At 32.8% G+C, this 13591-nt stretch overlaps 1 long non-coding RNA gene across 8 annotated transcripts; it reads right to left on the bottom strand.

Annotated features, from left to right (window-relative positions):
* Window positions 1-3569: 3569 nt before the first annotated feature.
* On the bottom strand, window positions 3570-8305 carry LOC139857921 (uncharacterized). 8 transcript variants are annotated; one of them, XR_011762738.1, is made up of 11 exons: window positions 8135-8305; window positions 6529-6668; window positions 6037-6129; window positions 5847-5927; window positions 5667-5751; window positions 5462-5560; window positions 5050-5218; window positions 4861-4930; window positions 4241-4601; window positions 3866-4058; window positions 3570-3776 (listed from the first exon to the last, which is right to left on the bottom strand). It is a non-coding gene; the product is annotated as an uncharacterized lncRNA (long non-coding RNA). The 8 variants fall into 8 exon arrangements; XR_011762735.1 differs by having other exon boundaries at window positions 5050-5560; XR_011762737.1 differs by having other exon boundaries at window positions 5462-5751.
* Window positions 8306-13591: the final 5286 nt, after the last annotated feature.

A 13591-nucleotide genomic window follows, 5' to 3' on the forward strand; every position in this document is an offset into this window, starting at 1 on the left:
AGAACAACTCGAAATTAAATCTTATTAGTAGTTTGAAGGCGCAAAAACTAATAAGAAATGATTGTTACATCATTCTAGCACACATCGAGGAAGTTAAACCTGAAGAAAAGAACATCAGTGATGTTCCCGTCGCAAAAGAATTTCCCGATGTATTTCCGAAAGAATTACCGGGATTGCCCCCACATCGATCCGTTGAATTTCAAATAGACCTTGTACCAGGAGCTACACCAATAGCTCGTGCTAAATACAGACTCGTACCCAGCGAAATGAAAGAATTACAAAGTCAGTTACAGGAACTTTTAGAGCGTGGTTTCATTCGACCAAGCACATCACCGTAGGGAGCTCCTGTTTTGTTTGTCAAGAAGAAGGATGGTACATTTAGGTTGTGTATCGACTACCGAGAGTTGAACAAACTTACCATCAAGAACCGCTACCCACTACCAAGAATCGACGACTTATTTGATCAACTACAAGGCTCGTCGGTTTATTCGAAGATTGATTTACGTTCTGGGTATCATCAAATGCGGGTGAAGGAGGATGATATTCCAAAGACTGCTTTTAGGACGCGTTACGGTCATCACGAGTTTATGGTTATGCCGTTTGGGTTGACTAACGCACCAGCTGTGTTCATGGACCTCATGAACCGAGTGTGTGGACCATACCTTAACAAGTTTGTCATTGTTTTCATCGATGACATACTTATTTACTCAAAGAATGACCAAGAGCACAAAGAGCATTTGAGAAAAGTGCTAGAGTTGTTAAGGAAAGAAAAACTGTACGCTAAGTTTTCAAAGTGTGCATTTTGGTTGGAAGAAGTTCAATTCCTTGGTCATATAGTGAACAAAGAAGGTATTCAGGTGGATCCAGCAAAGATTGAAAATGTTGAAAAGTGGGAAACCCCGAAAACTCCGAAATATATACACCAATTTTTAGGACTAGCTCGTTACTACAAAAGATTCATCCAAGATTTTTCCAAAATAGCAAAACCCTTGACTGCATTAACGCATAAAGGGAAGAAATTTGAATGGAAATATGAACAAGAGAAAGCGTTTCAATTGTTGAAGAAAAAGTTAACTACGGCACCTATATTGTCATTACCTGAAGGGAATGATGATTTTGTGATATATTATGACGCCTCAAAGCAAGGTCTCGGTTGTGTATTAATGCAACAAATAAAAGTAATTGCTTATGCATCTAGACAATTGAAGATTCACGAGCAGAATTATACGATGCATGATTTGAAATTAGGCGCGGTTGTTTTTGCATTAAAGACTTGGAGGCACCACTTATATGGGGTTAAAAGTATTATATATACCGACCACAAAAGTCTTCAACACATATTTAATCAGAAACAACTAAACATGAGGCGGCGCAGGTGGATTGAATTGTTGAATGATTACGACTTTGAGATTCGTTACCACCCGGGAAAGGCAAATGTGGTAGCCGACGCCTTGAGCAGAAAGGACAGAGAACCCATTCGAGTAAAAGCTATGAATATAATGATTCGCACTAACCTTACTACTCAAATAAAGGAGGCGCAACAAGGAGTTTTAAAAGAGGGAAATTTAAAGGATGAAATACCCAAAGGATCGGAGAAGCATCTTAATATTCGGGAAGACGGAACCCGGTATAGGGCTGAAAGGATTTGGGTACCAAAATTTGGAGATATGATAGAAATGGTACTTAGAGAAGCTCATAAAACCAGATACTCAATACATCCTGGAACGGGGAAGATGTACAAGGATCTCAAGAAACATTTTTGGTGGCCGGTATGAAAGGCGATGTTGCTAAATACGTAGGAGAATGTTTGACGTGTTCTAAGGTCAAAGCGGAGCATCAGAAACCATCAGGTCTACTTCAACAACCCGAAATCCCGGAATGGAAATGGGAAAACATTACCATGGATTTCATCACTAAATTTCCAAGGACTGCAAGTGGTTTTGATACTATTTGGTTAATAGTTGATCGTCTCACTAAATCAGCACACTTCCTGCCAATAAGAGAAGATGACAAGATGGAGAAGTTAGCACGACTATATTTGAAGGAAGTCGTCTCCAGACATGGAATACCAATCTCTATTATCTCTAATAGGGATGGCAGATTTATTTCAAGATTCTGGCAGACATTACAGCAAGCATTAGGAACTCGTCTAGACATGAGTACTGCCTATCATCTACAAACTGATGGGCAGAGTGAAAGGACGATACAAACGCTTGAAGACATGCTACGAGCATGCGTTATTGATTTCGGAAACAGTTGGGATCGACACCTTCCGTTAGCAGAATTTTCCTACAACACACTACAAGAAAAATGCTCCTATAGGACCCCCAATTTGGTCATATAAAGCCACTTTATATGACCTTTGGGCTTGATAGGACCTACCAATGGGGGTTGTATCTAACGCGGTCGTATAAAGTATTGAAACTAAAAAGTGTCCTAAAAGGTCATAAGATTATGAAACCAATTATCAGGTCCTATAATATAATTAACAACCACAAAGAAAGGTCCTTAAAATACATATTAGGAGATATTTTTTGAAATTGAGACATACACAGGGCGTCTCAAAAAGTAAAAATAGATGATATAAGTACCAACAAAAGTGTCCTAATAAAAATTTATAATTCGTAAGGACAAAAAAATGGTCCTATTGTAAAAAAAATTTACATTAGTACCAATAAACAGAGTCCTAATCTAACGATATACTAGTTTGGTACCAAGGAAAAAAGTCCTAATATGCACAAATGTTACTTTAGTACCACATAAAGGGTCCTAATAAAATTATTTTTAAGGATACTACAAAAGAACTGGTCTTTGAGAACCTGCTGAAAGGTTCTATTATGTACCCTGATAGGCACTTTAGGCTGAAAGGACCCTTATTTTAAGTGACCTCCCACACCCCTGTCCCAATTGGGTTTTATGAGTCCTAATAGCGTAACCTATTAGGACCTTACGAAGGGTTCTATTAACCTATTAAGACATTATTTATGGTCTTATAATCGAATAGTTAAATCTTAAAACATATAAGGACTTTATTAAAAGGGTCCTAAAAACATATTAGGATCCTTAAAAAAGAGTCATAATATCCTAAATAAGCTAATGGAACCCATGAATGAAGGTCCTAATATGTTCATGGAATCCTTCTTAAAGTCCTAATAGGTTATGCTATTAGGAATCACAAGACCGACAGGAATGTAGAAGATCCCTAAAAATAAAGGTTCTATAAAGGTCCTATAATAGGACCTTCAGTGGGTTTCAAAAAGCCTTTTTTCTTGTAATGTAGGGTCCTATTAACATAATAGAACCCTTAAAAATGGACCTATTATTCCTAAAAATGGTCCTAAAAAGCATGTATTAGGACCTTTTGGTAACCAATTTTAAAGTTCTAAAAAATACATTGCAATGGCCTATATATATATATATATATATATATATATATATATATATATATATATATATATATATATATATATATATATACATATACATACGTACATATACATACGTATTTCTAGAAATGGAATGTGACATTCAAAGTAAATAGAAATTTCATAAAATAAAATAAAAGATTCAATACATAATTTTGTTGAAAACAACACTAAACATAATTAACTTAAAAAAATGATATCGAACATATGAGTAAAGTAACATTTGACAATTAATAAAAAAAAACAACCAAGTCTTTGAAGGATGCGGTTTCCCCCGGCAGAAATTTGATAGTGTCCACATGGCATTTCTTAACGTAGAAAGCTTAGCATGATGTATGTGTACCCCATTTGCTGCACATAAATTAAATACAACACATAAGATGTAAGGTCTTTGAAACATGGATGCACTACACAACATAAAGAAGTCGAAGTGATTTTACCTTTATGTTAGTTTACATATATGTGGTTCACACGGAGATAAAGGTTTGTAGATGATATTGCTCTCACACGCCAATCCGTCTTGGAACCAAATGCAGCTTGTTCATAAGGACTTGTGGTGGTTACAATAAGTTCATTACGGTGAACATTTGTGGTCCGGGTGGTGACAGCCGTTAGTTGACTCGCTTCTTTTGCCTAAAGGATACAAATCAAATATAAAGTCAATGTTAGCAAGTCAAATTTTATCTGATTGTTACTGAACATTAGAACATAATCTTCATAACAATTTATACAAAACAAGAACAACAATCGTACACAAAAACAATTTATGTAGTAAGGCAATAAAACTGATGTTCATTCAGACTGTTAGCAAGTACCTGTTTCTCTATCTCAGCTATTTGTTGTCGCTACTTTTCAGAACTGCTGGCTCCATCACATTGATAAAGATCAACTTGTTGACTCTTGTTGGTTTGACATCCTGGTGCTCAAAGTTGACTCCAAAAAATATACGATGTGCAGCTGCACCTTTATCGTCACCACTAAAACATGAACATACGAAGTGCAGTTGACCTTCAGCGAGTGACAAATGAATTATAGAGATCATCCATACATCGTGCAGAAACTGCACCTTCATTATCACCACTGATTCAACAATAATAAAAACCGGGATGACTGATATGACTTCATGTATAAAAAGATTTGGTGCCTCTCGTTCTAAACTCGTTTTCTTGATGCATCCTACAAAGTTCAATAACGCGGGCATTAAGTGCTGCTAATGGATATTTAGCTGATTGTTTGAGATTCTTGGGCTCGACAAACGCATGTTCTAAAAGCTCTCTAGCATACATTTCTCTATGAACTCTTTAATTTTGGGATCACTGACATTTTCAAGACAAACAGGGCATAATACCCTTTTAAATAAACTCGACGTATAAGAAACAATATTCGATACAACATTGAGAAACAGAAACAGCTCAATGCTTGTGGAGATACTAACCTTTAGTGTTAATGGATTTGTTCTTTAGGATCAGGTTGGCTTCGGGCTTAATCTTTAGCTTTGTTTCCACCTGTAAATTCAATACAACAGAATAGGAAATCAACAATGTAAACAACAGACTTAAAGTTAAAGGAACTATCTCTATTATATTTTACTTAAACATATAGAATCAAACATCCTATAACGAACCAATAAATGTACTTTCAGTACGTTCGGCCATACATGGTACAATCTATGAATAAATCCTTATCAGTTCCGCATTGATCGCATACTTCGAAAAGATAACAGTGTGACCACTCTGACAAAAAGTTGTTTCAGGCCCTCACTAACGGGTTTGCATAAAATGTGTATCCGTTACCTGAAACCAAGACAAGTAAAATAAAATCAATCAGACTTTGCATCATAAACTCACCCCCTACGATACGAGCAGTAGTAACAAACTAGATTAATTTTTAAGACTAATATGAGTATCAATTTTCAATAGGCAAATAAAAACTGCCACCCAAACATGTATATATAACAGTCCAGCTTTGTACGGTGTGAGTGATAGTAATCGTCTAAACAAGCTCAAATTTGGCGGTGCGAGTGATAGTGTGGTTACCAGAGGGAGAGCTCTTCTTCCTGATTTGTCCACAAAAATCACACCAAGAATCATTACAGGAAGGCATAAGCAACAATCCAGCTATGTAAGATAAAGGTCCTTCACATTACAAGTTTTATTTAGCAAAGGAAATTGTGGATTTCGAAACATGATCGAAATGGTTTGAAAGGTTTCGCGTTGTAGTTAAAAGAACTGTACTACATACCAGCAGTTTGAAACGGTTCGCTTACATAAAAGCCTATCCCATTAATTCCTCCAGATTGTTGACAGACCATTAATCCAACAACAATCTAGAACATATACGAATAACAATTAGAAACTGAACTGTATGACCTGACATTTCTATTAAACAATAGCAACAGATCAAAAAGTGGCAGTTGCTTACAATAACTGCTTTAATGTACTTGGCATCGAACAAATCCAAGAAGCGTGCTTTAGGAAGACTTCTAACAGCAAGTATAGTTTCCTATAAAAAAATACATAAATCTATTAGCCTTTATTTTTTTATTAAGACATACAAATAAGACATCAGCAGGTAACTCGTAAAGATTGCAACGAAAAAGTTAGTACTATACATGTATCTCATCAGCTTCAACAAAAATATTTGCTTTTGCACCACGAAGCTTGCGTAAAGAATATTCGAATTCTGCTTCACGTCCTACCTTCGCCTGAAATAAAAAATATCCATATAATGTTATAAAGCATTAGTATTAGGAAAGTGACTAGGTCTACATCAACTTATTTGCGTATCCAACTCAAAACTTTTTAAATATTGAATAGCATAAGGGTTAGAGAAGTGACCGGGTCAGGTTTTGTTAAGTTAGAGACATATATTCTTAAAAAAAATCTAATCCTATCTATGATGTTGTTGTAGGTTTATACTTAAAGACAACTATTGCATGACAGAAGATGATATATTGAGTTTGAAGTCGGCATTTATCATAATTATTCATTGTTAATTTAATCATGTAATCGCTGTGACAATGGAGAAAAAAATAAAAATATAATGACACATCTTTAACTAACCATATGACTAATTATGGAGACTAATATATCAGAGAGCTTGCCTATATAGGTAGATCCTCGTGGTCGAGCTCACTATACCTTTCATTTTGTTCCATCGAAGACTACCTTCAACGTTTTCAGCTCTAGTAAATCCGGAAGTGTGAAAGTGAATAGAAGTCTTTAAAGAATTGCCTTCCAATTCCTACATTATGGTACATAATAAGACACAGTATGTATATGCGTAAAAATAAACATACAATGAAATTTACACCAAAAAAATTATTTTTACTTTGAGCTGCCACATCGAATAATATTTGATCATAACTACTACACATTTATGTAGCTATGAAGAAACATTATAAAAGTAACTTCTTGTTAGTATTTATGAGTTGTAATCACTTGCATCCATAAATTTGCTTGAAAACAAAGGGATCAATGAGAACGCGACATGTGGCGCGAAAATCACATGTGATTGGAAAAAAAAATTCGAAATTTTTTTTTTTGAAATATTTTTTTTTCAAAATTTTTTTTTTCAAACTTTTTTTTTTCGAATTTTTTTTTTTGAATTTTTTTTTTTCGAATTTTTTTTTAAATCATATGTGATTATGCATGTCAATCACATGTGATTGTAAATCCAATCACATGTGATTATGCATGGCAAATCCAATCACATGTGATTGTACAATTCAATCACATGTGATTGTGCAGGTAAATCACATGTGATTGTAAAAAAAATAAAAAATAAAAATTTCGAAAAAAAATTTTTGAATTTTTTTTCGAAAATTTTTTTTTTAATTTTTTTCAATCACATGTGATTTTCGCGACACATGCCGCGCTCTCATTGGTCCCTTGAATCTCAACTTAATTTATGGACTCAAATGAATATTCCTCTAATATTTATATTAAAATACGTTTTCATCTGTTCAACTAATCATATCATATCATATGAATTATTATTATACATATAAATATAGGAGATACCAGTTAGTAACTAACATGCATAATAAACAAATACTCATAATATACTTCATAAATCCTAGTTATGTTAACATTACAACATATATGCATGGTCTGACTTCAAGCTAAAGTTATCAAACAATTAGCTCCAAAAGGCTTATGATAGTAAACTTAGAGAGCAAATATCAACTTTTTACATAACAAACCATGGCTTGAACATTACTAGGAAAAAATAACCTTCCATATACTCGTAGTTGTAGCAGTTATACCATAAACAGATTAAATAATCAACCAACAGTTCAATTCAATAAGTGTTACCGTACAAAATCATAATCAAATTTACCAAAGAAACACATTAATTTTGAAAGTTGATTTATCCTTTTAAGTGAAAAAAACATCATATGTTGGGCATCATATGTTGGAGAATATTACAAAAAAATTGAAATAATCAATGACGAACATACCTGACGGTGGTGAATTTCACACAATTAATCGGTTTTGAGATTAGAATAAGACCCAACGAGTTTTACAAATACCCATCAAATTAAACCCTAGAGATTGCAAAAGTTTGAAGAAAAGCAATCATTTATCATATATTGATCAGATCAATTTTCATATTTGTATTCAAAAATTCGATTGGGAACTTCCACAGAAATCGATAGAACAAATCGATTTCGATTAAGTAATCGATTGAACAAATAGATTACTTACACGACTGAGAAAATACATGTGTTTATATCTCTAGCGATGTTTTTAAAAAAATCCATTAAGATCGATTGAGAAAAGCAATCGGTTATGGATTAGGGTTCTTAAAAGAGCAGCGATCCGTTTCGTTTCCGTCTCGCGAACGGAGATTTTTGGGGGATTTTGAAAGTGAAATTAGTTTAGGCGCTGAAAAGAATTGAGATAAAGTGAGTTAATTTGGGATCTTTAAATTTTTTAAGCAATAGTTTTCTTTCATTTTTAAAAATTCAGATTCGTTAAAATTGTTATAATTCAGTAGGCTTATAACTACCTTTAGTGGCTGATTCTTCGATTTATTCATATTTCAAACATGAATGTGTTTGTGTGTTTCATGTGTGTGTGAGAGAGAGAGAGAAAAAGAATGTGTGTGTTAAGTTTGAGAGAAAGATGTGTATTAAGATGTATATATGTGTTTTTGTAACTTACATTACACATATATATATAGTACAAATTTTACTATCCATATTTGACTAATTACCATCCATATTTTACTACTAAATTTACAACACTCCCCCTTGGATGGTAATTTTTTTTTTTTAAAGAGCAATTAATACTGCCTCGTTAAAAACCTTGCTAAAGAAAACCCAGTGGGATAAAACTTTAGCTAAGGGAAAAAGAGTGCAGCATAGAGTTGACTCCCCCTCAAGTAGACAATGCTGAGTCGTCACATCTTTTGAACTTGCCTCATGCCAATATTGTGAACGTATGTTTTGAAAACAGCGATTGACAGTGCTTTGGTATAAAGATCAGCAGAGTTGTTGATTGAACGTATCTCATTTTAATCTGGTTGTCTTTTACGAGATCTTGAGTATATGAGAAGAATCTGAGGTTTTCATCTGAAACTGTATCATCTGAATCTTTTATGTACAAGTTTGGCCCATGTGATTTGTCTACAGTCTCCTTCATGGTTTGCTCAAACTGTTGTTTCAATTCCTATTCCCTTTCAGTCTTTTTCTGAGCCTTACCAATATACCATTCTTTTCCATCAAACTTATGACCGTTAAGACCGTTTATAGCTTTAGCGCCTCGTCAGCATTTACGTTTTGTTCTGTCATTTTTGATACTCTTCTTTCATTTGTACTATGTAAGCTGTATTATCTTCACAGATAGTTGTTGGGCTTTTATAGCGTTCTAGTCCACAAGAATCAATAATGATTTGTATCATTGATCTTAACTAAAATCATTCCCGAGTAGTTTCATGTAATGCAATCACTTCGGCATGATTTGATTATGTTTCAACAAGTGTTTGTTTTGAGAACGTCATGATATTGTGGTGCCTCCATTTAGGAATACATATCCAGTTTGAGATTTAGCTTTATGTAGATCAGATAAATAATCTGCATCTGTATAACCAAACAAATCTTGTTTCGAGTTGTTAGAATAAAATAATTATAAATCAGTAGTTCCCCGAAGGTATCAAACTATTTGTTTGATCCCATTCCAATGTCTTTTGGTAGGGGCTGAGCTGAACCTTGTCAATAAATTAACTGCAAAAGAAAAGTCAGATCTTGTATAATTTGTAAAATACATAATAACCCCAATTGCACTAAGATATGGGACTTCTGATCCGTAAAGATCTTTATGATCTTCTCGGGGATGAAATGGATCAGTGTCAATATTGAGCGATCTAACAACCAATGGTTTTGACTTTAAAAAATTTAAAAATCTTTTCGGTATAAGTTGTTTGATGTACAAGTAAACAATTAGGCATATGTTCAATTTGCAATCCAAGGTAATACTTGGTTTTTTTTCAAAATCTTTCATTTCAAATTAATTCTTTAGAAGTTGAATGATTTCATAGATCTCTTTATTTGTTCATATGATGTTAAGACCATTGACATAAATAACTACGATATATATATATCTGGTCATTGTTTTCATAATTAAAACATATGTGCAAATAAGTTTATATGTATACACTTTTCTTATCAAGTAATCACTTAATCCGTTATACTATTGTATCAAACCATATAAAAATCTTTGTGATTCAATGGAACACATTTCTTTAGGTTTTGTATTAGATGTTTCTGATACCTTAAACCCTTTAGGTATATTCATATATATCACTATCAAGTGATCCATATAGATAAGTAGTAACAACATCCATGAGATGCATTTAAGTAACTACCAGGTTGATTAAGTATCTAATAAGTAATTGTATCCATTACATAAAGATAAGTTTTTCTCATAATTCATTTCTGGTCTTTGTGAGAAATCTTGAGTTACAAGTCTAGTTTTGCCTTGTAACTTCATTTGCATATTTCTTTTCGGATAAAAATTCATTTGTATCCCATTATTTCACATCTTTAAAAGTGATAACGATTGATCCAAAAACTTTTCTTTTATTGAGCGATTCTAATTCAGCTCGTATTGCTCCTTTCCGTTGAGCTCAATCACGTCTATTTTGATATTCAATGACAGATTTTGGTTCCAGATCATCATCTTTATTCATGATGTCATTGTAACATTATATGAAAATATCTCATCAAGATTTTTCATTTCATTTCAGTTCCATAATATTGCATAATTTATTGCAATTTATGTATTTACATTTATCAATATCCTCTGCAGAAGGAGTATTGATTTGTGGTTCTTCTTGAACACTTTCTTTTACCTCATTATCAGCTGATTTTCTTTTTCGAGGATTTTTATCTTCGGAACCAATTGATCTTCCACGTTTGATGCGTGGCAAAGACTCAACAGTGACATTATTGCCAGCTTTTGGAATTTCAGTTCGAGCTGGAGCATTTATCGCTGGTATATATGATTTAGTCACCTTTTTTTATATCTGTAAATGCATCAGGAAATTTATTCGCAAGTTCTTGCATATGCATTATTTATTGAACTTCGATCTCGCACTCTTTTGTGCGAGGATCAAGATACATTAATTGAGGTTCACACCATGAAACATCATTTTCTTTATATTTTTTATTTCTCCCCCTAATCTAGGGATCAATGTTTCATTAAAGTGATAATCGACAAAACTTGATGTAAAAACATCACCCGTCATGGGTTCAATATATCTTATGATTGAAGATGTTTAATATCTAACATATATTTCAATCCTTCTTTGAGGAACCATTTGTTGTGGTTGTTCAATTAAAAATACACTGCACAACCAAATGTTCTAAGATGAAAAATATTTGGTCTCCACCAAAATTAAGTTGGTAATGGAGAATATTTATAACTTGCACTTGATTTAATGCGAATTAATGTCACATCATGTAAATTTACATGTCCCCATATAAATATTGAGAGTTTTGTACTCATTTTCAATTGTCTAGTTATTAGCTGCAAGCGTTTATCTATTGATTCAGCTAAACCAATTTTGTGTATGCACATGAGCAACTGGATGTTCAACAACAATCCTTGTAGACATATAATAATCATTAAATGCTTGAGATGTTAACTCACCAGCATTATCAAGTCTCATCCTTTTAATGGTGTAATCAGAATAATGTGTTCTTAATTTAATAATTTGTGCAAGAAACTTTGTAAATGCCATATTACGGCTTGATAACACACAAACATGAGACCATCTGATAGATGCGTCTATTAGAACCATTAAATATCAAAATGGTCCACGTGATGGATGAATTGGTCCATATATATATATAACCTTGAATTCTTTCAAGAAACATTGGTGATTTTTTCTCAATATTCTTTTCACCATATACGCTTTTAATCATATGCGCTGTGTTTTTCACCATATGCGTTCTTCATCATATGCGCTTTTATAATATGCGCCTTTTATGTGAATAGTAAATTAATTAATTTCGTTTTACTATTCATATGAATTAATTTCGATTTACTATTTTGTTAATTGAGTAATATATATACATCATATACTTGTGACTCCGAAGGCTCAAATGAATTTGACCATATAGTTATATGTTGTACCTTGCACATTAATTTTCAGTAGAAGCTTTAGATGCATTTTTTTTATGAACTATTTGTTTCATATCTAGCTTAGGCAATTATTGTGAACATTTGGTCCCTATAAGAGCATTTATCTTTTAGACTTTTAGTTGATTTGTACTTGTCACAATTAGGGATAGCACCCGCGGTCGTGGATGCGGATTCATTGGATCCATCACCCGTACCCGCGAATTTTTTTTTCTTTAAAAAAAAAATCAAATAACTGAAAATTTGGATTTTTTTTTTTTAAGAAACATCCAATTGAACCCTTGTTCGTTGTAACAATTTGACTATCTTTTTAACTTTCCATTATTAAACGTAAACCCTCTACAAATCAATTACCATGTTGTTTCTAAAATTTCAAGGTTTTTTTATTTTTACTTGATTGTATATAAGATAAGATAATAAAAATAAAATATACTCGTAATATATATTTTAATCAAATACGGAGTATATAAAGCTCTTTGTCCAGCTCACCATAATCCTATTTTTACTTTATCATCTCAACAAATAATTCACTAACCCCTCCCACTATGTTGGCTTTATTATCTAGGATCCCACATAATAACGCATATCATTATTATTCATCATATTTAATTTGTGACAATAAGGCCCCAATATACTTTCAAATAATACGGATCTTAATTGTTGGGTGACTGGACGTCCGAAACAGATACAAGGATTTTAATCGTGATCTCCACATCATCGTTCATCTATTTTATTTCTTCATGTTAAATAAATCTGTAGTATAAGACTCGTTGGCTTAGAAGTCCCTTTAGCAAACTAGTTGGCCGAGTGGCCCAATTTATTTGTTCACTTTTAGCTACAAACTTTCTGTACTTTTTGTTCAAAAAATATGTTGATATTTTAATTTTTCTTCATGTACTTGGTATCTAAAATCAAAATCACGAATTCTTTAATTTTATGGAAACACCTTATTTTAGTTGTTTTGAAAGTGGATATTTAAAGTTACTAGACCACATGTTCCTTTACTGAAAATGGGTAGTTGGGTTAGTGGCCCACGTGTTGCTTTCCCCATTTTTTTTTTAACTGGTAAACAAATTATATGGAGTAAAAATAATCAAGATCCATAAAACAAAACAAACCCTTACCTACCATTTATCTTTGAAGCTTACTTTCTGGAGCAGACACCATAAATGATCAACCAAAATAAGAAATTATACATAAATAATAAATTTTAAGAATAAATATTAGTATGCATGAAATAAATAATGATTAATTGCATAAGCAATCATAAATGTTAGATAACATATAAAGACCCCATCGTATTCGTATTGATCGGAATTAATCTCGACCCATGGTACCGTGTTGTCAAATGACGTGTTGCGTACATAAAGTACCGTGTTGTCAAATGACGTGTTGCGTACAATCATGAGGTCTTATTAACATAAATATAAATGTTAGTGAAGTTAATAAGAGTTAGATTACAGAAAAAATAATTCATGCGGTATAACCGACCATATATAACTTAAATAACATAAATAT

Source organism: Rutidosis leptorrhynchoides, chromosome 7 (genome assembly GCF_046630445.1).
Source record: "Rutidosis leptorrhynchoides isolate AG116_Rl617_1_P2 chromosome 7, CSIRO_AGI_Rlap_v1, whole genome shotgun sequence".
Taxonomy (NCBI): domain Eukaryota; kingdom Viridiplantae; phylum Streptophyta; class Magnoliopsida; order Asterales; family Asteraceae; genus Rutidosis; species Rutidosis leptorrhynchoides.